The 22016-nt window shown below is 35.6% G+C and overlaps 1 non-coding gene across 1 annotated transcript; it reads left to right on the top strand.

The window, feature by feature from the left end:
• Nucleotides 1-347: 347 nt before the first annotated feature.
• Nucleotides 348-450, top strand: LOC132649630 (U6 spliceosomal RNA). The gene has a single exon (XR_009588114.1). It is a non-coding gene; the product is annotated as a U6 spliceosomal RNA (small nuclear RNA).
• Nucleotides 451-22016: the final 21566 nt, after the last annotated feature.

The raw sequence follows: 22016 nt of genomic DNA, 5'->3' as shown, positions 1-22016 counted from the left end.
TTAACAGAACTCATCAAAGAAGTTTGGGTTTGCAGTAAATGATGTTCAGCAGAGAAACTAACAACTAGAAAAATACTAAAAATAAAAGAGTTCAGAATATAGAGCCTTACATTTAAAATATCTGTATCTCTCCTCAATTGGTACCTGGTCATTGTGGAAGAAAGTGAAGAAAAAAACCTAACACTACAAAGGAATGTAGTCTTCTGGACATACAAGGCACTAGCAGCACATGTGAACTCACAGTATTTGTGAAAGCATTCAGAAGACATGTACAAGTATAAACCACATCAAATTCCAGTAAGGAGAGGGAAGATGGACATGAAATTCTATGACTTACAAAAAATTCTTAGCTTCAGCAGCACATAAACTAAAATTGGAATGATACAGAGAAGATTAGCATAGTCCCTGCGCAAGGATGACACACAAATTCGTGAAGCATTCCATATTTTTAAAAGATGAGGAGGGACACTACATTCTCATCAAAGAAAAAAAATCCACCAAGAGAACATCACAATTCTGAACATCTATGCCCCAAATACAAGAGTGCCTACATTCATACAGGAAACATTATTAAAACTTAAATCACACATTTATCCTAACAACTTAATAGTGGGAGTCTTCAACACCCCTCTCTCACCAAGGGACAGATCATCTAGACAGAAGCCAAATAGGGAAATAAAAGCACTTACAGAGGTCCTAAATCAAATGGACCTAATAGATGTCTACAGAACTTTCCACCCAAACTCAAAAGAGCATACCTTCTTTCAGCATCTCATGGAACCCTCTCCAAAATAGACCATAAGGTTGGTCACAAAGCATGCCTCAACAGATACAAGAGGATTGAAATAATCACCTGTATTTTATCTGACCACGATGGAATAAAGTGCACTTCAACAACAATGGAATTATAAAAAGCCCACAAGCACATGAAAAATGAACAACTTGCTGCTCAATGACAGCTGGGTTAAGGAAGAAATAAAGACAGAAATTAAAGACTTCCTAGAATTCAATGAAAATGAAGGTACTACATACCCTAATTTATGGGACATAATGAAAGCAGTGCTTAGAGGAAAATTCATAGCACTAAGTGCCTTCAAGAAGAAATTTGTGACATCTCATACAAGCAACTTAATCGCCCAACTGAAAGCCCTAGAAAAAAAAAGAAGCAAATACACCCAAGAGGAGCAGACGGCTGGAAATAATCAAAATCAAGGCAGAAATCAATCAATTAGAAACAATAGTTTATTCAAAGAATCCATGAAACCAAGAGCTGGTTCTTTGAGAAAATCAACAAGATAGACAAACCTTTAGCCAGACTAACTAAAGGCAGATAGAAACTATCCAAATCAGCAAAATCAGAAATGAAAAGGGCAATGAAACTACAGAAAAAGAGGAAATCCAAAGAATCATTAGGTCACACTACAAAAGCCTATATGACACAAAATTCGAAAAACTAAACGAAATGGAAATTTTTCTCGATAGATTCCATATACCAAAATTTCAGGTAGAAAGATTGAATAGTTCTATATCTCCAAAGGAAATAAAAGCAGTCATCAATAGTCTCCCTTCCAAAAAAAAAAAAAAAAAAAAAAAAAAAAGCCCTGGGCCAGATGTATTCAGTGCAGAATTCTAAAAGACATTCAAAGAAAGGTTAACTACAATTCTCTCCAAACTATTCCACAAAATAGAAACAGAAGGAACATTACTAAACTCATTTTATGGAGCCACAGTTACCTTGGTACCTAAACCACACAAAGATCCAACAAAAAAAGAGAACTTCAGACCTATTTCTTTTATGAACACCAATGCAAAAATACTCAATAAATTACTTGCAAACCGAATCCAAGAACATCAAAGATATCATCCACCATGACCAAATAGGCTTCATCCCAGGCGTGCAAGGGCGATTCAACATACGGAAATCCATCAATGTAATCCACCACAAAAACAAACTGAAGGAGAAAAAACACATGATCATTTCCTTAGTTGCCAAAAAGTCATTTGACAAAATTCAACACCCATTCATGTTTAAACATAATGAAGGCAATATACAGCAAGCCTATAGCCAACATCAAACTTAATGGAGGGAAACTTAAATCTATCCCACTGAAATCAGAACAAGGCAAGGCTACCCACTCTCTCTATATCTCTTCAACAAAGTACTTGAAGTCCTAGCTAAAGCAATAAGACAACTAAAAGAGATCAAGGGGATACAAACCGGCAAGGAAGAGGTCAAAGTTTCACTATTTGCAGATGATATGATAGTATACATAAGCAAAACATTCAACCAGACAACTCCTTCAGCTGATAAATACCTTCAGCAAAGTGGCTCAATGCAAAATCAACTCAAAAAATCAGAAGCCCTCCTATATACCAAAGACAAAAGGGCCAAGAAAGAAATCAGGGAAACAACACCATTCACAATACCCACTAATAACATAAAGTACCTTGGGGTGACTCTAACCAAGAAAGTGAAAGACCTGTTTGAAAAAAAAAAAAAAACTTTAAGTCTCTGAAGAAAGAAAGAAGATATCAGAAGATGGCAAGATCTCCCGGGCTCATGGATTGGAAGAATTAACATAGTAAAAATGGCCATCCTGCCAAGAACAATCTACAGATTCAACACAATTCCCATCAAAATACCAACACAATTCTTCACAGACCTTCAAAGATAGATTCTCAACTTCTTGTGGAAAAACAACAAACTGAGGATCTCCAAAACAATCCTGTACAACAACAGATTATCTGGAGGTTTCTCCATCCCCGATTTCAACCTGTACTACAGAGCAATAGTAATAAAAACTACATGTTATTGGCATAGAAACAGAAAGAAGAATCAATGGAAACAAATAGATGACCCTTAAATAAACCCACACACCTATGAATACTTGATTTTTGACAAACAAGCCAAAACCATTCAATGGAAAAAAAGACAGCATCTTAAACAAATGGTGCTCGTCCAACTGGATGTCTACATGCAGAAAATGAAAATAGATCCATATTTATCACCCTGCACAAAACTAAAGTCCAAATGGATCAAAGACCTCAACATAAATCCAGATACAATGAATTGGTTAGAAAAAAAAAAGTGGGGAACAGCCTAGAACTCATTGGCACAAGAGACAACTTCCTGAACAGAGAGCCCCAACAGCACAGGCTCTAAGAGCAACAATCAACAAATGGGACCTCACGAACCTGAAATTCTTCTGTAAAGCAAAAGACACTGTCATCACAAAAGGAGAGCTTACACACTGGGAAAGGGTCTTCACCAACCCTACATCTGTCAGAGGGCTAATATCCAGAATATATAAAGAACTAAAAAAGTTAAAAAGCAATAAATCAAGTAATCCAATTAAAAAATGGGGTACGGAGATAAACAGAGATTTCTCTTTAGAGAAATATAGAATGGCAGAGAAACACTTAAAGAGATGCTCTACATCCTAGCCATCAGAGAAATGCACATCAAAACAACCCTGAGATTTCACCTTATACCCATCAAAATGCCTAAAATAAAAAACTCAAATGACAACACATGCTGGAGAGGTTGTGAAGAAAGGGGAACCCTCCTTCATTGCTGGTGGGAATGTAAACAGATACAACCACTTTGGAAATCAATCTGGTGCTTTCTCAGACAATCAGGAATAGTGCTTCCTCAAGACCAGTTACACCAGTACTAGGCATATATCCAAAATTTGTTCAAATACACAACAAGGACATTTGCTCAACCATGTTTGTAGCAGCTTTATTTTTAATAGCCAGAACCTGGAAACAACCCAGTTGTCCTTCAACTGTGGAATGGATACAAAAATTGTGGTATTTTTACACAATGGAAGACTACTCAGCAAACCAGGCCACAGTAGAGGACAATGCATCCACTTTTGATGTAAACTGATAGACTAAGATCAGAAAGAAGAGGAGAACCTCCCCTATCAGTGGACTTGGAGAGTGGCATGCATGCAGAAAGGGGAAGGACGGTGGGATCGGGAGGGGAGGAGGGAGGGGCCTATTGGGTGATACAAAATGAATAAAGTGTAATTAATAAAAAAATTAAAAAAAAACTTAAATGCTAGAAATCAAACATCAAACAGCCCTGTGACAGAAAAGAATATTTTAATCCAAGGGGGAAAAAGTTCCTAAGCTTGGTTATGTCAACAGAAACTCACCAAACAGAAATACAAAGGGAAGAGAAGTGAGAAAGTAGAGTACAGAACATCCCAGAGGCGCAGGACGAATGAAAGGTCTAACCATCACGTAAGTGCACAATGCAGCAGAAGGTATAGATGAAGGAAGGGGACATTGTTCAAAACTGATGACAGACAACATCACACATCTAAGAAGCTCAGAGAAGATCAAACCAAATTGACACAAAAGGAAATGTACCTGTAGGCGTGTCATATTCAGAAGTGAGAGAAAGGAGTGACGAGATTTATTGGGAAAATGTTCAAATGACAGATAAATAAAAGAGTGTGTTGTGGAATTCTTGTCAAAAGGTGCTGTATGTCTAAAGTGTTGAGGGAAACAAACAAACAAAAAAAAAAAAACAAAAAAAAAAACCGAGGAAATCATGAAATTTGCAGGCAAATGGTGGGATCTAGAAATGATCATTCTGAGCGAGGTATCACAGAAGGAGAAAGACACACATGGTATCTACTCACTTATATAGACTTATAATTATGACAAACACAATGAAATCTATACACCTAAAGAAGATAAACAAGAAAGAAGACCTGGGGTAAGATGATCAATCCTCACTTAGAAAGATAAATGGGATGGGCATTGGATGGATGTAGGAGAAAACAAGTAACAGGACAGTAGCCTACCACAGAAGGCTTCTGAAAGACTCTGCCTAGCAGTGTATCAAAGCAGACACTAATACTCATAACCAAACCTTTGGCAGAGTACAGGGAAAGAAGGGGGAGTTATTATGACATGGAGAGGATAGGAGCTCCACAAGGACCAAATATATCTGGGCACAGGAGTCTTATATGAGACTCTTTATCCTACCAAGGACCATGTATGGATATAATGTAGAATCTCTGCTCGATGTAGTCTGTGGCCGCTCAGTAACCAATTGGGTTACCCTAGGAAGGGTAACAGAAACTATTTCTGACACGAACTCAATTCTGGGCTCTTTGACTTACCCACCCCCTCAAGGGAGGAGCAGTCCTGCTAGGGCACAGAGGAGGACTTTGCAGCCAGTCCTGAAGATACCTGATAAAACAGGGTTAGATGAAAGGGGAAGAGGTCCTCCCTTATCAGAAAGGGGCAGGGAGAAAGTGAGGGAGGGAGGGTGGGATTGGGAGGGAATGAGGGAGCGGGATACAGCTGGGATACAGAATTAATAATGTAACTAATAATAAAAATAAAAAATAAAAAATAATAAAACGAAATGTTTTATTGAAAATTCTTAGCTTAGAAAAGAAGGGTTGGTTTTCTCTAACAGTGTGCCTGTTCATAGCAGGGGCTCCTCAGCTAAGTAGCACAAATACAAGCCTTGATGAGTAAAATGTGACATAAGTCTGGGTAAAAAAGGATGACAAATTATTTTTAATTAAAATTTTGTATTGATATTTCAATGAAAATCTTATTCAGCAAGTATTTTCAATGTTCTCTAATATTTTGCTGAATCTTAATTTTCAACAAAGTACAAAAAATGTTCAAATATAAGTACAGATAGTGGTAAGAGTTTCTATTTATTCATTTTTTTGTTTTTAATTATATATTTACGTCCTTCAGATCCTTATCTTGTATGATTTAGAAGAAAACAAGCACTCTTATCACTTCTATAAATTTATTCACTTGATTTATCTTTTGATATAGCAGAATTATAAAATGTGCATTTTCCCAACATCTAACATTTATATTTATTATTATAAAGATACCCATTTCTGTCAGTCAATGTCACATTCATTTGGTAATGTTTACTTCTTTATGAATATAGTAAAAACTACTCATTTGTTTCTGATGAACATTAGAACATTTTCTCATTATTGCTAATTTGAGTAAGGCTGCTTTGGTTTTGTGTTTGTGTATGGGTATGTGTGTTTGTGTGTATATGTGTTTGTGTGTGGGTATGTGTGTTTGTGTGTGTGTGTGTGTATGTATAAAAGACATAGAAAATAAGAACTGAAGAACTATATCATTTAATATTAGGTTTCAGTATCAGTAGGACCAGGTAGGAACAATCTGTCTTCATTGTCATGATCACCCAATGAGGTATTTATTTTAATTTGGATTAATACGCAATATTTTATTAGATTTTCTTAGTTCCTTTAACCACATTCAATAAACTCTACTTGTAACTTTGGACTGTAAGACTCGGGGAGTTGTACATTACCTGGGAAGGCACTCGAGTTAGGCACGGAGACCAGTGTTGATGCAAACACCAAGAGGTTTATTGAAACCAATATGTTGGGGTCTTCTGTATTGTAAGGAGAGGCAACCCTGAAGAACAAAACTTTGGGGTTTTATAGGCCCCTTTGGAAATAGCAACAGGGCAGTTTTTCATTGGTGGATAATCTGAATCTAGCTACGTGCTTGGGCCAGCATGCTCGTGGTTAAGGTGTCCGCTTTGCAGTTTCTCCAAGGATTGCCTGCACCCACCTTTGCCCTTTGGGGCTTTTCCACAAAAGGTCTGTATGAATATTCCAAGGTCTGTCTGCATCTATGTCCTTGGGGTTTTGCCAGCAACTGTCTGGCTGTCTATGAGGTTTGAGTCCCTGTAGTGGGGCGAGGGTGGGGAGTGGGGATGAGGAGAGCAGGTATATTCTGCACTTAGCATTTAGTGGAAAGTTCCCAGTTTTCCCAGTATTCCCAGTTTTCTTGGTTATTCTCAAGTTAGATCTCATCAGGACATAGTGTCCTCCACATACCTATATTCTTCATTTAGTCAATTTATGGTGTAGACAAATGCCATTCCTCTGGTGACTTAGGTAATACCTTCAGAACTAGAATTAGATCAGTTTTTAAGATGGACTTTTACAACAAGTCTAAACTTACTAGTTTTCTTGGAGGTACTATTGGAAGCACTGTTAACTATGTTTACTCTTGGCAAATATTATTCCTATTTGTGAAGAAAATTTCTATATAAGGAAACTATATCTATGATTATGTGGTATTTGTCTGGTACAGAGAGAAAATGTTGCCTTCCCCACCTCACCAATTCCATGACTAACAAATGAGGAATATATATCAGATATTTTAAAAGTGTTTTATAAATTACTAATATTATATCATATAACACAAAAGCTATGAAAACCATTCCAAATGTGGTTGTTTTGATTAATTTCAGCAGTCTCGGAAGGATATCAAATACACTTATGTGCTCTTTAAAGAAACTGTCTTCATAACATATAACAAGATTAGAAACAGGGACTGGATAGGTGGTTCAGTGGTTAAGCGCACTGGATGCTCTTCTATAGGACCTGGGTTCAATTCCCATCATCCACATGGTGGCAGCTCACAACAGTCTTTAACTCCATTTCCAGCGGATTGTTCACCCTCACATAGACATAAATGCAGGGACAACACCAATGCACATGGAGTAAAAATAAATAATTTTTTTAAGAAAGAAAAGGTTAGAACCAGTACAAAATATATGATTTTCATTAATAAAATGATTTAATGACATTAAAAGAAGTGAGCATGGCTCTGAATAGCACACAGTTATGCTCTCATTCACAGTACATGGGTGATATGATTGCTGGAGACTAGTCCCTTATTGTCCAGCTACCATGACTCAGGTAGAAATGTAAATACCAAATATATATAGGGCAATAGAGTGAGTGGTGCATCGAAGTGGAGTTCTGATTTGTTTACTCAGCTCTCTTTGGTATTTAGGATGACATTCTTCAGGTCAGTGCTAAGGGCTGCCCTCATTAGACAGTTTGTAATCATATTGAGCACAGCACTAATTACGTATTGTATGTGATCATTGGATAGATTTGTCCCTAACCTCTATAGTTCAGATGCTTTAGAGTTTGTGTTGAAGTGACAGTTTTGGAAAAATTTACTGGAGATGAAGAAAGTGCAAGGATAAATATGAAAAGCATAGGGAAAGATATATTCCCCTAGATGTTTCTTCTTTGAAAAAGTATTGAAAGAGAGCATATGGTGAATGTGGTTATTTTAACTACTGCTTCAAATTCACTATAGGGTATATGTCTATTTAAACTGATTATTTTATCTTGATTTAACTTTGGTAGGTTGTATATATACAGTGCAGTACTGTACAGTCCCTCTGAGAAGGACTAATGCTAATCCTCCTCAAAGTTTTCTGCCAAATAGAAACTAAATGTACATTTCTGAATTATTCTTACCAGTCCATTCTTACCTTGTGTGGTGGGTGGTTTTATGCCAACTTCATATAAGCTAAAAAAGAAAACCTTAATTAAAAAAAAAAAAGTCTTCATAAACTATGTCTGTAGGTCAGACTATAAGTCATTTTCTTAATTAGTGATTGGTGGAGGAGGGCATATCAATCACTATCTATCCGGTGGTTCTATCCTTGTGCTGGTTGTGGTCCTTGGTTCTATAAGACAATAGATTCAGCAAGCCATGAGAAAGAAGCCAGTAAACAGTACCCCTCCACATCCATTGCATCCTCTCTTGCCTCCAGGTTCCTGCCCTGTTTGAGTTCCTTTCCTGGTTTCCTTCTATGAAGAACTATGATGTGGAAGCATAAGGCAAATCTCTTCCTCTTCAGCTTGCTTTTGGTCACCATGTTTCATCACAGCAGCAGATAACACAACTAAGTGAAGTTGCTACCAGGAATAAGGTATTGTTGTAACAAACCTGACCATATTGTTTTGTAAAACATTTAGGAAAGGTTTTGGAACCTTGGGATAGAAAATATATTGAGTTTTAGAACTCAGTGGGCTGTTTTTAGGAGGTTACAGAATAAGAATGTTCATATGATGAAGACTTGGCTTGTGAAGTTTCACAGGAAAGAAAAGACTCATCTAGTCCATCTTTATGAAAGACTTTGTAATGTCAGTTGGAGTTGCAGAATTGACTGTGATTAACAAGCCTGTCAGATATTTTCTTAATTAGTGATTGATGGGAGGAGATCTCTGCCCATCCTATGTAGGCAGTTCAAATCTTAGGCTGGTGATCCTGGGATCTATAAAAAAACAAGCTGTGCAACCCATGATGATCAAGCAAGTAGACAGTACTTCTCCACTGAATTAGATTATTTCTTCAATTTTCTGGTCTGGTTCACTTCCTATCCTAACTTCCTTCTATGAAGGACTATAATGAGGACATATAAGCCAAATAAACCCTTTCATTCTTTACTTACTTTTGGTCATATTGCTTCATCATAACAATAGAAACTCTAAGTAGGACACCCTGATATCCAAACCATACAAAGACACAACTAAAGAAAAAAAAAGAAAGAAATGAAAGGAAAGGAAAAAGAAAATTATAGAGAAGTATTTCTTATGAATATAGATGTAAAAACTTGTAAACTAAATCCAAGAAGCCATCAAACAGATTATGCACCATGATCAAATTGTCTTCATCCCAGAAATACAGGGATGGTTCATCATATGTACAATGATAGATGTTAACCACAGACTGAAAGACAAAAACCACACAATCATCTCATTAGGTGAAGAAAATACCTTGACAAAAAAATCTGTATCACTTCAAGATAAGAATACTGCAGGGACTAGAGATACAAGGGATATACTTCAACATAATGAAGGCAATTTAGGTCAAGCCTACAACCAGTGCTTAGGTAAATGGAAAGAAAGGCAAAGCATTTCAACTAAAATCAGGAGAAAGACAAAATGCATACCTACTCCATACCTGTGCAATAGCATATTTGAAGTTTTAGCAAGAGCAATAAGACAGCTAAAGGAAATCAGCTGAAAGGAAAATGCTAAAATATCTTTATTTAAAGATGATATGATTTTATACGTAAGTACTCTGAAAATTCCACCAAAAATTGTTTATAGCCGATAAACAATTTCATCAAAGTAGTGGAATGCAAAATCAAAATACAAATCTCAGTATCATCCATATATGAAAATGAGAGGCTGAGAAGAATTCAGGGAAATAACACTATTCACACTATGCTCAAAAAAAAAAAAAAAAAAAAAAAAAACAAGGACTTGAATTAAGTCTAACCAAACAAGTGAATCACTTGTATAATAAAATTTTAACACATTGGAAAGAGAAATTAAAGAAGCCATTAAAGATGGAAAAATCTCTTATGCTGATATATCATTGGATTAGACTTGTGAAAAATATTGTTTTTAATTTAATCAATATCCAGATTCAATGCAATTCCATCAAAATTTCACAATTCTTCACAACAATTAAAAAAACAATTTTCAGCTTCTACTTCTCATGAAAACATACTCAAAAAGCTAGACAACACAATCTGGATAATCAAAGAACTGCTGGAGGTAACATCAACCATGCACATTTCAACTTATACTAAAGAGCTATTTTTATATTCAATAAAAATAGCATGATGTTTACATAAAAAACAGACATATTGATCAGTGGAATCAATTTGCAAACCCAACCGTATGTCTGATACCTATGAAACACCTGGTTTTTGACAAAAATCTAAAAATACACAGTAGAGAAAGTACAGCAACTGCATCAAATGATGCTAATCAAACTAGACACCAGATAGAAGGATGTAAATAAACCCATATTTATTGCCCTGGACAAAATTCATCTCTAAATGGGTTGAAGACCTCAACAGAAGACAAGATATTCAGAATCTTATAGGAGAGAAAGTGGTGAATTAGCTTGAATGCATTAGCACAGGAAAAGACTTTTTAAACCAGACACTTATAATACCAGTACTAATGTCAAAAATTAAGAATTGGGACATCATGGATCTGAGAAGCTTCTATATGTCAAAGAACACCATTATTCATCCAAGGCACTAGACTACATTATAGAAAAAGATATTTTACCAGTTTTACATCTAATATTAAATATATAAAGAACTAAAAACCTTTAAAAACCTAAAACAACAAAATAAAAAGCTGAATATCAAAAAATGAAATATTCAAATTAGAAAATTGGTTGCAAGTCTCAACAGAGTTCTTAAAAGATTAAACACATATGTCAGATTATTCTTAGTGTTCAACATCCCTAGATAGCTAGGAAATTCAAACTAAAGACAACACTGAGACTTCTTAAAGCACTTACAATGACCAAGTTCAATAAAAACAAGTGACAGGTATACTGGTAAATTCTAGGAGAGAAGAACACCCCTCCATTGCCAGTGGGAGGGCAAACAAATACAGTCACTATAATAATACTCAAAAAATACTTGCCATTTTGAGTTTCATAAATAAAATAAAAGAAAATCATTATGGTCTTTCCACAGGAAGCTAAGAATGTATCTACTTCAAGATCCAACTATCCCACTCTTGAGCTTATTCTCAAGGAACTTGGCATCTTACTACAGAGATATTTCCTCATCTATGTTCATTGCTGCTCTATTCTTAATACTCAGACATTTAAAAAAAGCCCGTGTGTCCATCAACTGATGAATGGACAAATACAGTACACTAACTGTTGGTATAATGTTCTTTTGAAATGAATACACCTTACCCTTGTTCATTCAAATGCTGATTTCTCCCCCTCCCACCCCACTCTCTGGTTTCAATCCGGATATTGCATTGTGATACTCACTCTAAGTATCCTGTCTCAACTCTTGTATAAACAGGCAAAAATAAAGCAACTAGACACAATGTTGAGCTGGGAGGAGCCAAAGGACAGGAAAGAGGGGAGGAGCTAGAGGGCAGGAAATGAGTGGGAGGAGAAGGGGCTAGAGGAGAGCTTAGAGAGAGAGAGAGCTGGAGGACAGATCTTGGAACTACGTGGAGAGATAGACTAGACCTAAGTTAATCACTAAAAACAAGTATGATGTGGGAAATCTAAATGTTAGGAAACTATGAGGGCTTGGAGGTTTAGGATCTATTAGCTATTTCTCAGCATTGTGTTCTAGGTTAACTAAATAAACCCAGTGTCTGTGTGGTGATTTGGTTATACAGCTGCTTAGGATTAACAGCAAATGCTACCAGAAAATATAACAATAGTAAATATTAAAACCATTACAACAACTAACACAATGAAATATTACTTGGCTATTAAAAAGAACAAAGTTATTCATTTTGTTGGTAAATGACTAGAGTTAGAAAATGTTATTTACAATGAAATAAGCAAGACCCAAAATTCAAATATTATATGTTTTTCTTATTAATGGGTGTTAGTCCTTAAGCTTTAAATATGCATAGTACATTTCATATTATCTCAAAGGTTGGTCTCTAGTAAGTGACAAAGTGAGAGAAAAGGATGTCCCAAAGAAGGGAAAATAGAATATATAGTTAAATAGAGACAGGTGGGTGGGCTGTAGTGAGAGAATTAATGGGTAGGGAGATAGAAGAAAAGGTAAATGGAGGGAATATTAGGTGGGACAATTAAAACTAAGTTATATTTTCTTTTATATATCTGGATAGATAGATATGAAGTCATAAAATCATAGGGGGAGGAAAAGAAAGCCCCAACTAGATATCTATGACACCAAATGAATCCTCCAGTGCCAGAAATGAGTTTAATCTAGTTGATTATTAGCAAAAGGGTACCCACATTAGAACCATAATATCCTAGGCTGTTACCATGGCTATGGGCTACTCTGCACAAACTCATAGAAAGGCCTTATTACTGCAGACAACAGTTATATATCTTGTCAAATATAGAAAAATTAAAGTGCTCTCTAAATTGAGATTTTACCCCTACTGAATAGTGGTCATTGTAGTAGATGGAATGCTGCATGCTACAGAAGAGAAAACTAATAATTAATTCAGCTAAAATCCCTGAAACATACAAGAATATTATCACTGTTATCACTGCATGATATACTGGTGTAATAGTGGAACAAGCATTGTAAGAATAACTAATTACTGTTTGGTGTATTTTAAGGCTTACTCCATGAGGTATATGTCTACACAGCTAGAGTAGTCAAGAACATGAGACCAGGCTATGGTCCTAGAGCAAAACAAAATACTATTGTTCTTCAAAAGCAAGATAGCAATAAACAACTCATTATGATGTTCTGTTATACCCAAAAGTCAGTACTCTGCTTAGCCAACATAAGCTTCTCCTTCTTGTCAATTGGAATGAATACGGAGATTCACAGCTGAATAATGTGCACAGATTGAGAGATTTTGGAGCACTAAGTTCTAAGTGGCATGTCCTCACCAAACCTTTCTCTCATGCTCAGGGACCTGTGCAAGAAAGGAGGCTGAAATGTTTCAAGGAGTAAATAACTCCAAGGAAACTATGTTTCCAGACACATCAAGGAGAATGAATACATGAACTCATAGAAAATTACATACACAGTCTGTACAGATTCAAGCTAGATGGAGTCCCAGCACTGTGAAGCAGAAGTGGACACTGGCTCACACCCATAACCAATAAGGTATCAGCAATTGGTACTCACTTATGAAGGAAATATTCTCTTCTCCAGTAGAGTCTTACTTGAAGTATTAACCACACTTCAGGGTAGATCTATGTCCAGGAGTAGAATGCCAATTCATAAGCATTTCAAATTTAATTATTTTAGAACTTTTCTTTTCTCTCATATATCTTTGTTTGGGGAATACTTTTTGGGCTTTTGATTGTATTTTTTCATTTCTGTGTTTCTCTGCTTTCTCTATCCCTACCCCTCTCCCCCCCCTTTGTGTGTGTGTGTGTGTATGTTTGTATGTAATAGATTCTTATTTTTGTTTGTTTACTTTTTCTTAATAGAGAATAAAAGGGTATGATTTTTGGTAAATAGGGAGGTGAGAAAGATCTTAGAGCAGTTGGGGTAGAGAAACATGTAATCAAAATACATTGTAAAATGTCTTTTTCAATAAAAATATGAAACAAAAGTTAATTTTATTTTATGTATACAAATGAGTGTCTGTAAATCAGTATGTATATATCACCTGTGTTGCTAGTGCCTCTGAAAGACTGTTTTGAGTCTTGGAGATCTAGAGTTAAAGATGATTATGTAGCACATGTATATGCTGGGGAAAACAATAATCCTCAGTGCAGATCAGCAAGTGCTCTTAACCACTGACTCATCTCTTCAAGCCCTGTATTTTCTCTTCTACAAAAATATCTATCTTAATTACTGAGCATAATAAAAAATGAAGACTCTTTAAATGTGTTTGTGTTCTATAATATTACATGGCTATGTGATACATTTTATTAAATGTGAGGATAAAATTTTTTTATATAAGATTGACCTGTTTTTCAATAAATGTAGCTTATAATGATGAAAACAAAGAGAAAACATGGCTAAATTAAAATTACAACAACAACAAACTTATTCATTGTTACAAAGACTCACCATCCTCTTTGGGCTTAATTAAAGTCAGTCAACAACAGAACATTACTACAGAAAATCATTACCACATTACATAATATTAAGTGATTATTACAATCTTTATTGGAGGAGTAGTTTATTAAGTTTATAAGTTTTTAAAGTTCTATATATTTTTAGAAATATTTATTGAGTACTGACAAATAGATATTATTTCCTTTAGAATTCCTAAATCATTGCAGTGTCAAAAGATTTGAAATATTTACTTTCATAAACATGTTTTGTTGCTCTCAACTTTAGTCTGAGAAATTTCTTTTTTGCAGGGGTCAGATATTAACATAGAAACTCATAAAATATACATGAATTAAATTGTTAGTACAAGAAAACTTTTGCTATATAATTATATCTTGAAAGATTAATTATTCATACTATTGGGTAAGTTAATATTAAGCATATTAACTTTGAAAAACTTACTGATTTAAATTATAATCATTAGTGCCCTGTTATATAACTATTGTGCCTCTCATTCTAAATTAGAGTGGGGATATATTGGTTATACTACATTAGATTTTATATATGTTTCAAATTCTCAAGTAGAAAATTTGGAAAAAAAAACAGCATGTAAGAAAAAAACAACATGAAAGAGGCCCATAAACTAGTTTTACAACTTCTCAATTTAAAAGTAACTCCTGTAAGCACTGAGTAGCCAATACAAGTTACTGTGTAAAATTAAATTAGAGAAGAAATGGTTTTCTTAAGAATAAATATATGTAAGCTACACAAAAGTGTGGTAAAATTTTGAAGAGATATTTTGTATAACATTTTTCTATCGGGGTAATTAGCCTCAAAAGAGCTATTTTTTTGCTATCAAAATCTATACTAAATTTTTCAAATTCTTTAGTTTAAATTAATAATTCATCCTTTAGTTCTTACATTATATCTTACATACTTTTGTGTTGTTGTGATAAAATACCATAACCAAGGCAACTTATAAAAGAAAGCCTTTAGTTAGAGGCTCTTGGTTCCAGATTCTAGTGGAGTCCATGAGATTATGGTGGTAAGCATGGCAGCAGTCTGGCAAGCTTGCTGCTTGGGTAGCTCAGAACTCCCATCTGATTCACAAGCACAAGGTAGATAAAGAAGAAGTAATTAGGAGTTGCAATGGGTTTTAAAAATTAAAGTCCATCTTCAATGACAAACTATCTCCAACAAGGCTATATCTCCTAATCCTTCCCAAACAGTTCAGCCAAACATTTAAATATACGGGTTTCTGAGGGCCATTTCAAAACTACATATACTATGTAGAATTAGATAATATTTCAATCCTTATTAATAGATAAATAATTGTAATATGTATTTTAATCATTGTTAATTTGTAACTGATTGGCATATGCTCACTTACCAGTGTTAAATATTTTAACATGATTTTTTTTTCCAATGAGATTATATACTTTCTGAAATCATGGTCTGTGTGTGTATAATTCTAAATAATACTTTAGAAACACATTTTTTTTGAGAAGCTGGGAGATTGCTAACTTGGCATACCTATTATCTAGCACTCAAGGAAAATGCCTGTTTTGGCTGGGTATATCTGTAATCCCAGCTCCAGGCAACCCTAAACTGGAGAATCCCTGGAGGCCTTGCAGGCCAGCCAGGCTAGCTGAATGGATGAACTCAAGGTTCAGTACAAAACCCTCTCCAAAAATAAATAAGGTGAGGTGATTCAGAGAGGTACTGATATCAACCTCTGTCCTCCATATGAACTTATGAACTTGTTAGGCCCATGGGGGAACCTAATTTCCACGGGGGCAGATGAGGGGAACTCAGGAGACAAAATCGATGCAATTTTAAGAGGTTTCTGTAAGCCATCAGGAGATGTGGCTGGCCCCCAAACCAGCGAGGAACAGCCTCAGGAGACAGAAGCCCGCGGTTTTAAAGGAAAGAACAAGGGAATGGCAGCGGTTGTAAGCTTGGCAACACTGGATTGGGTAGGGTAGTTGACTTTTAAAATGATTGGTCTATTTTAGGTGCCAAGACCAGTCAGTCCTGCCCCCAGCTGCCAGGCAACATTATCTCCTACTGCAGACCTGGACACTCCTCCAAAATGGGGTGGAGACCTTGGCATTCCTTTGCAACTGGGTGGGTCTTGTCTCAACTCACCTGCTTCTCCTCCTGGTTTCTGGAAAAGTACGGAAGAACTTAGTTTAATATGGGGTATAAAATTAAAGCTAGCCTGTTCCTTTCAAACTTGTACACATATATACATGTATGTACCCACACACACATATTCACACACACACACACATTTGAGTTATCACTGCCTTGGCTCAAATTCTTACTTTTTCATTCCCTGGCCTCACGATATTAGGAGAGATTGCAACCTTTCTGAATCTTAAATCTTAGTTTATCTGCATGTGGGTGAATGTAATATATATGAAATATGAAAACAAAGACAGTTCCTAAACTGATTGAACATTCATTCACTGTGAAGCCTCAGAATCTTTAAACCAAAATATTTCAAATCTTCAAATCAAAATATCTGCATTATGCATTGTTCTTCAGAGAAACAGAATCAATAATACATAGATATATAGACAGACTTTGCATAGAAGATACATTCAAACATACATACATATATGCATACATAGGTCAATGGATGGATATATAAATAGATAATGGATATGTAAACAGACAGATAAGCAGTAATGTAATTAGTTTCAGGATGCTGTGGAGATAGAGAGTTGTCTCATGCAGGTCAAGCAAGCCTGCTGGATCAGACAGTTCTATCTCAATTTTAAAGTGGTTTGTACCAACTAGGACAATATTATAGGGCTCATTCTTAGTGGATCAGGAACATTGGTATCCACCTACAAGGTAAGATGATGTACTATCTCAAACAGGATACAAAATGTTATATTTATACCATTTCATTTTATTCTATCCTAATGTCTGTCCACGCTGCTGCAGATGAGCCTCTGCACACAGTGCTTATAGAACTGTCTACCAGACAAACCTTCAAACAATATTTACACTCTACCTAAATTGCCTCTTTCTAAATAAAGTTGGGATAAATATTACCGTATCACAAAACAAAATATTTGCAGATTAGCACAACACAGATAACCACACATCCTGTGCAGCAAGTATGTCAGAAAGTCTGTCATTGTTTCCTTTTAATCCTAATAAGATCTAGGCTGAAAAATTATTTCAGTTTTTGGTATTACAAATCAGTTATGTTTTCATATAATAAAGCTCTCTAAAAAAGAAAAAATATGGAAAATTTGTAATCCTCACTTCTTTTTTATTTTGTGTTTAGAGAAAGGGTATCTCAGAGTAGCCTTGGCTGTCCTGGATTTGCTTCGTAGACCAGGCAACCCTTGAACTCACAGAGATCCGCCTGTCTCTGCTTCTCTGAGTGCTAAGATTAAAGGCATGCATCACTATGTCTTGCCAATTCTCATTTCTAAACATGTTAATTTTTAAAGAAAGTACTGAGAACTAATTTAATCTGTGGTAAAGTTTCTTTTAAGAAATTATTTTATGCACATCCCCTCTGTCTTTCTAAACGAGGATTGATCATCTTGCCCCATGTCCGCTCAATTGATTATCTTTTTTAGGTGTATAGATTTCATTATGTTTATCATATGTTATAGGTCTATATAAGTGAGTATATCCCATGTTTGTCTTTCTCCTTCTGGGATATTTCACTCAGAATGATCTTTTCTAGATCCCACCATTTGCCTGCAAATTTCGTGATTCCCTCCTTTTTGATTGCTGAGTAGTATTCCATTGTATAAAAATACCACAATTTCTGTACCCATTCCACCGTTGATGGACATCTGGGTTGTTTCCAGGTTCTGGCTATTACAAATAGAGCTGCTATAAACATGGTTGAGCAGGTGTCCCTTTTGTGTACTTGAACAAACTTTGGGTATATACCTAGCAGTGGTATAGCTGGGTCTGGAACGTATGACAGGAGTCTACTGAGTGCATCTGAAAGACTCTAACTAGCAGTGTTTTCAAAGCAAAGACTCATGACCAAACCTTTGGCAGAGTACAGGGAATCATAAGAAAGAAGGGGAGTTAGTCTGATGGGGAAAGGATAGGAGCTCCACAAGGACCAAATATATCTGGGCACAGGGTCTTTTCTGAGACTGACATTCAACCAAGGACCATGTATGGATATAACCTAGAACCTCCACTCAGATGTAGCCTGTGGTAGCTCAGTAACCAATTGGTTTCCCAAAGTGAGGGGAACAAGGACTATTTCTAACAGGAACTCAATGACTGGCTCTTTGGTCTCCCCACCCCCGAAGGGAGGAGCAGTCCTGTTAGGCCACAGAGGAGGGCTTTGCAGCCAGTCCTGAAGATACCTGATAAAACAGGATCAGATGAATGGGGAGGAGGTCCCCCCTATCAGTGGACTTGGAAAGGGGCAAGGTGGAGATGAGGGAGGGAGGGAGGGAGGGACTGGGAGGGAATGAGGGATCGGGACACGGCTGGGATACAGAGTTAATAAAATGTAACTGATAAAAATAAAATAAAATAAAAAAGAAAAAAAAAAGAAATTATTTTATACCAAAATAAAGAATATATGGGATAAAGGAGAGAAGCAAAAGAATTGCAGGAGAATGTTAGAGCATGAAGTGATAAAAACCAAACAACCACTAAAGATATTATTGTTTAGAATAGACATTATTCCACAAACTCATCTGAGAGTGAATGGATAAAGCCAAAACCAAACAACAAAAACCTTAGGACAAAAGCCGTTTCTCACAGACAGTCACAGTGACAGTATGCCATCTGGGGAAGAGATGGTCTTAATTGTGATGATTTACTTGTCTATGTTTTTCCGCATTGTTTGTTAAGCTTGTTTTGAGTATTTTAACTTATTGGACTTTTCAAAACATTAAACAGCTTGTTAGTTAGTTACATTAATAGGAAACTGATTTTAAGTATGAATCGATTTGGTTAGCTACCAATTAACAATATTAAACTTTTAAATCTGTTAATAACACATGGACATTTTAATTTTAATTTGCATGCTTTACACTTTCTGGTCCTAAACACATGCCCATAAATGTATTCCTCAATGTCTAGTTTGGATGCTATTGCAACTGGTCAAAGTGCTATTGCAGTAGATTGATTTTATATAACATTTATGTATTAACACTGCATTCAGTTGCCTTTTCTACACTGCCTAACTCAAGGAACTTTCAACATGCTTTTTCTACATTTATTAAGCCTTGCACTGATACTACTGTAATGCAATATAGACTCTGTAATATTACTTTAAATCTATTGTTGTTGAATATTAATATTTACTATTGATTTATCCTATAGTTAAACAGTAGTTAATTCTAATCCAGTTGTATACCACACAGAGACTGGAATTAATTTAATTAACCTAGATCACAATGCTGGGCAATAGTTACTCAGTCCTAAGCCTGCAAGCCTGCATAGTTTTCTACCATTCAGATTTCACCCATTATACTTGCTTTTATTATATTTTAGGTTTATCCCTCCTCATGTTTCCAAGACATCTCTTGTGGATTCTCTCCTCCTCCTTTCTCACATCTTTTTTCTCCTTTCTGGACCCAGATATCACATCCTATTCTCACCATTTCACAGCACTGGCTGGTTGGTTGTTTCATTGACAACACAGAGAACAAATCATGACTTGTTTACACAAACTTGAGACAGGTGAGGCTTAGAATAAGCATCACAATGCAATGTCCAGATTGAAACCAGATATTGTGGTAGAGAAATCAGCATTTGAATGAACAAGTGTAAATTGTATGCATTCCAAAAGAACATTATACCAACAGTATATTTTTTCATTTGTTAACTATTTTCCTTTTTATTTTGCATTGCCATTACAATTTTGAATAACGCTGAAGTAAACTATATACCTTATAGCCTGACATCATATACATACAGTTTTAATGTTATAAATGAATATAAATGATTATAAATAAAGCAGCAGATGGCCCTTAAAGAATCTATGCACATGTTCAATGTAGACATGATACACTCAAAAACGCTCATAAAAAATACAAAATTCCTTAAAGAAATAACTATACCCCAACAACAAAACTTATAATTCAAAACAATGAGAACTTCAGTGTAAACAATGTATAGGAGCACAGCAGCCTCTCCTTCATGTTTACTGGTAAAAGTTTAAAATATGCAAGCAATGTGTAAAAATGATTTAATAGTACCTTATAAAGAATTTTCTTCCATTTGAAATAGTAATTCCACTCATGGATTCATATAGAAGAAATAGAACCATATTCATAAATGGCCATTGAACTCACAAACAGATTTTTCTCCAAAAAGTCCACATTGAAGAAGTTTGCTCCATGGTGGAACACTTTTCCTAATTAAAAAGGAGCAAGCAATTTGCATTTTTTTAATGCAAGACAAGGTTGGATCGAGGGAAAATTTCAGGATAGGTTCTGCAAAAAGTTTGGGGAGGTGAAATGATGTGATAAAAATAAATAAACTTTCTAAAATTAAAAACAAAAATAAACAATATTCTGGATATTAGCCCTCTGTCAGATATAGGGTTGGTGAAGATCCTTTCCCAGTCTATAGGCTGTCATTTTTGTTGTGATGATAGTGTCATTTGCTTTACAGATGTTTTTCAGTTTCATGAGGTCCCATTTATTGATTGTTGATCTTAGAGCTTGTTGGTGTTCTGTTCAGGGAATTATTTCCTGTGTCAATGAGTTCTAGGCTCTTCCTCACAGTTTCTTCTAACTGATATAGTGTTTAAAAGCAACAAATCAACTACTTGAATTAAAAACTGGAGTACAGAGCTAGACAGAGAATTCTCTGTAGAGGAATATAGAATGGCAGAGAAACGCTTAAAGAAATGCTAAGGAAAACTCAAATAAATATAACCCTGAGATTTCACCTTATACACATCAGAATGGCTACTATCAAAAACTCAAGTGACAACACATGCTGGAGAGGATATGGAGAAAGGGGAACCCTCCTGCACTGCTGGTGGGAATGTAACCTTGTACAACCACTTTGGAAAACAATCTGGCGCTTTTTCAGACAATTAGGAATAGCCCTTCCTCAAGATCCAGCTATACCACTCCTAAGTTAAATCCAAAAGATGCTCAAGTACACAACAAGGACATTTGCTCAACCATGTTTGTAGCAGCTTTATTTGTAATAGCCAGAACCTGGAAACTACCCAGATGTCCCCCAATGGAGGAATACATACAGAAATTGTGGTACATTTACACAATGGAATACTACTCAGCAATTAAAAACAAGGAAATCATGAAATTTGCAGTCAAATCGTGGGACCTAGAAAAGATCATCCTGAGTGAGGTATCCCAGAAGCAAAAAGATACACACAATATATACTCACATGTAAGTGGATAATAGACATATAATATAGGATAAACATAATAAAATCTATACACCTAAAGAAGCTAAAAAAGAAGGAGGACTCTGGGTAAGATGATCAGTCCTCAGTCAGAAAGACAAACAGGATGGACATTGGAAGAAGGAGAAAATAGGAAACAAGACAGAAGCCCACCATAGATGGCCTCTGAAAGACTCTACCCTGCAGAGTATCAAAGCAAATGCTGAGACTCATAACAAAGTTTTGGGCAGAGTGCAGAGAATATTATAAAAGAAAGGAGAGGGGGCA

The sequence above is a fragment of the Meriones unguiculatus genome, chromosome 20 (assembly GCF_030254825.1).
Source record: "Meriones unguiculatus strain TT.TT164.6M chromosome 20, Bangor_MerUng_6.1, whole genome shotgun sequence".
NCBI lineage: Eukaryota > Metazoa > Chordata > Mammalia > Rodentia > Muridae > Meriones > Meriones unguiculatus.
The sequence above is the reverse complement of the archived record's forward strand: the minus strand, read 5'-3'. Positions and strand labels throughout refer to the sequence as shown.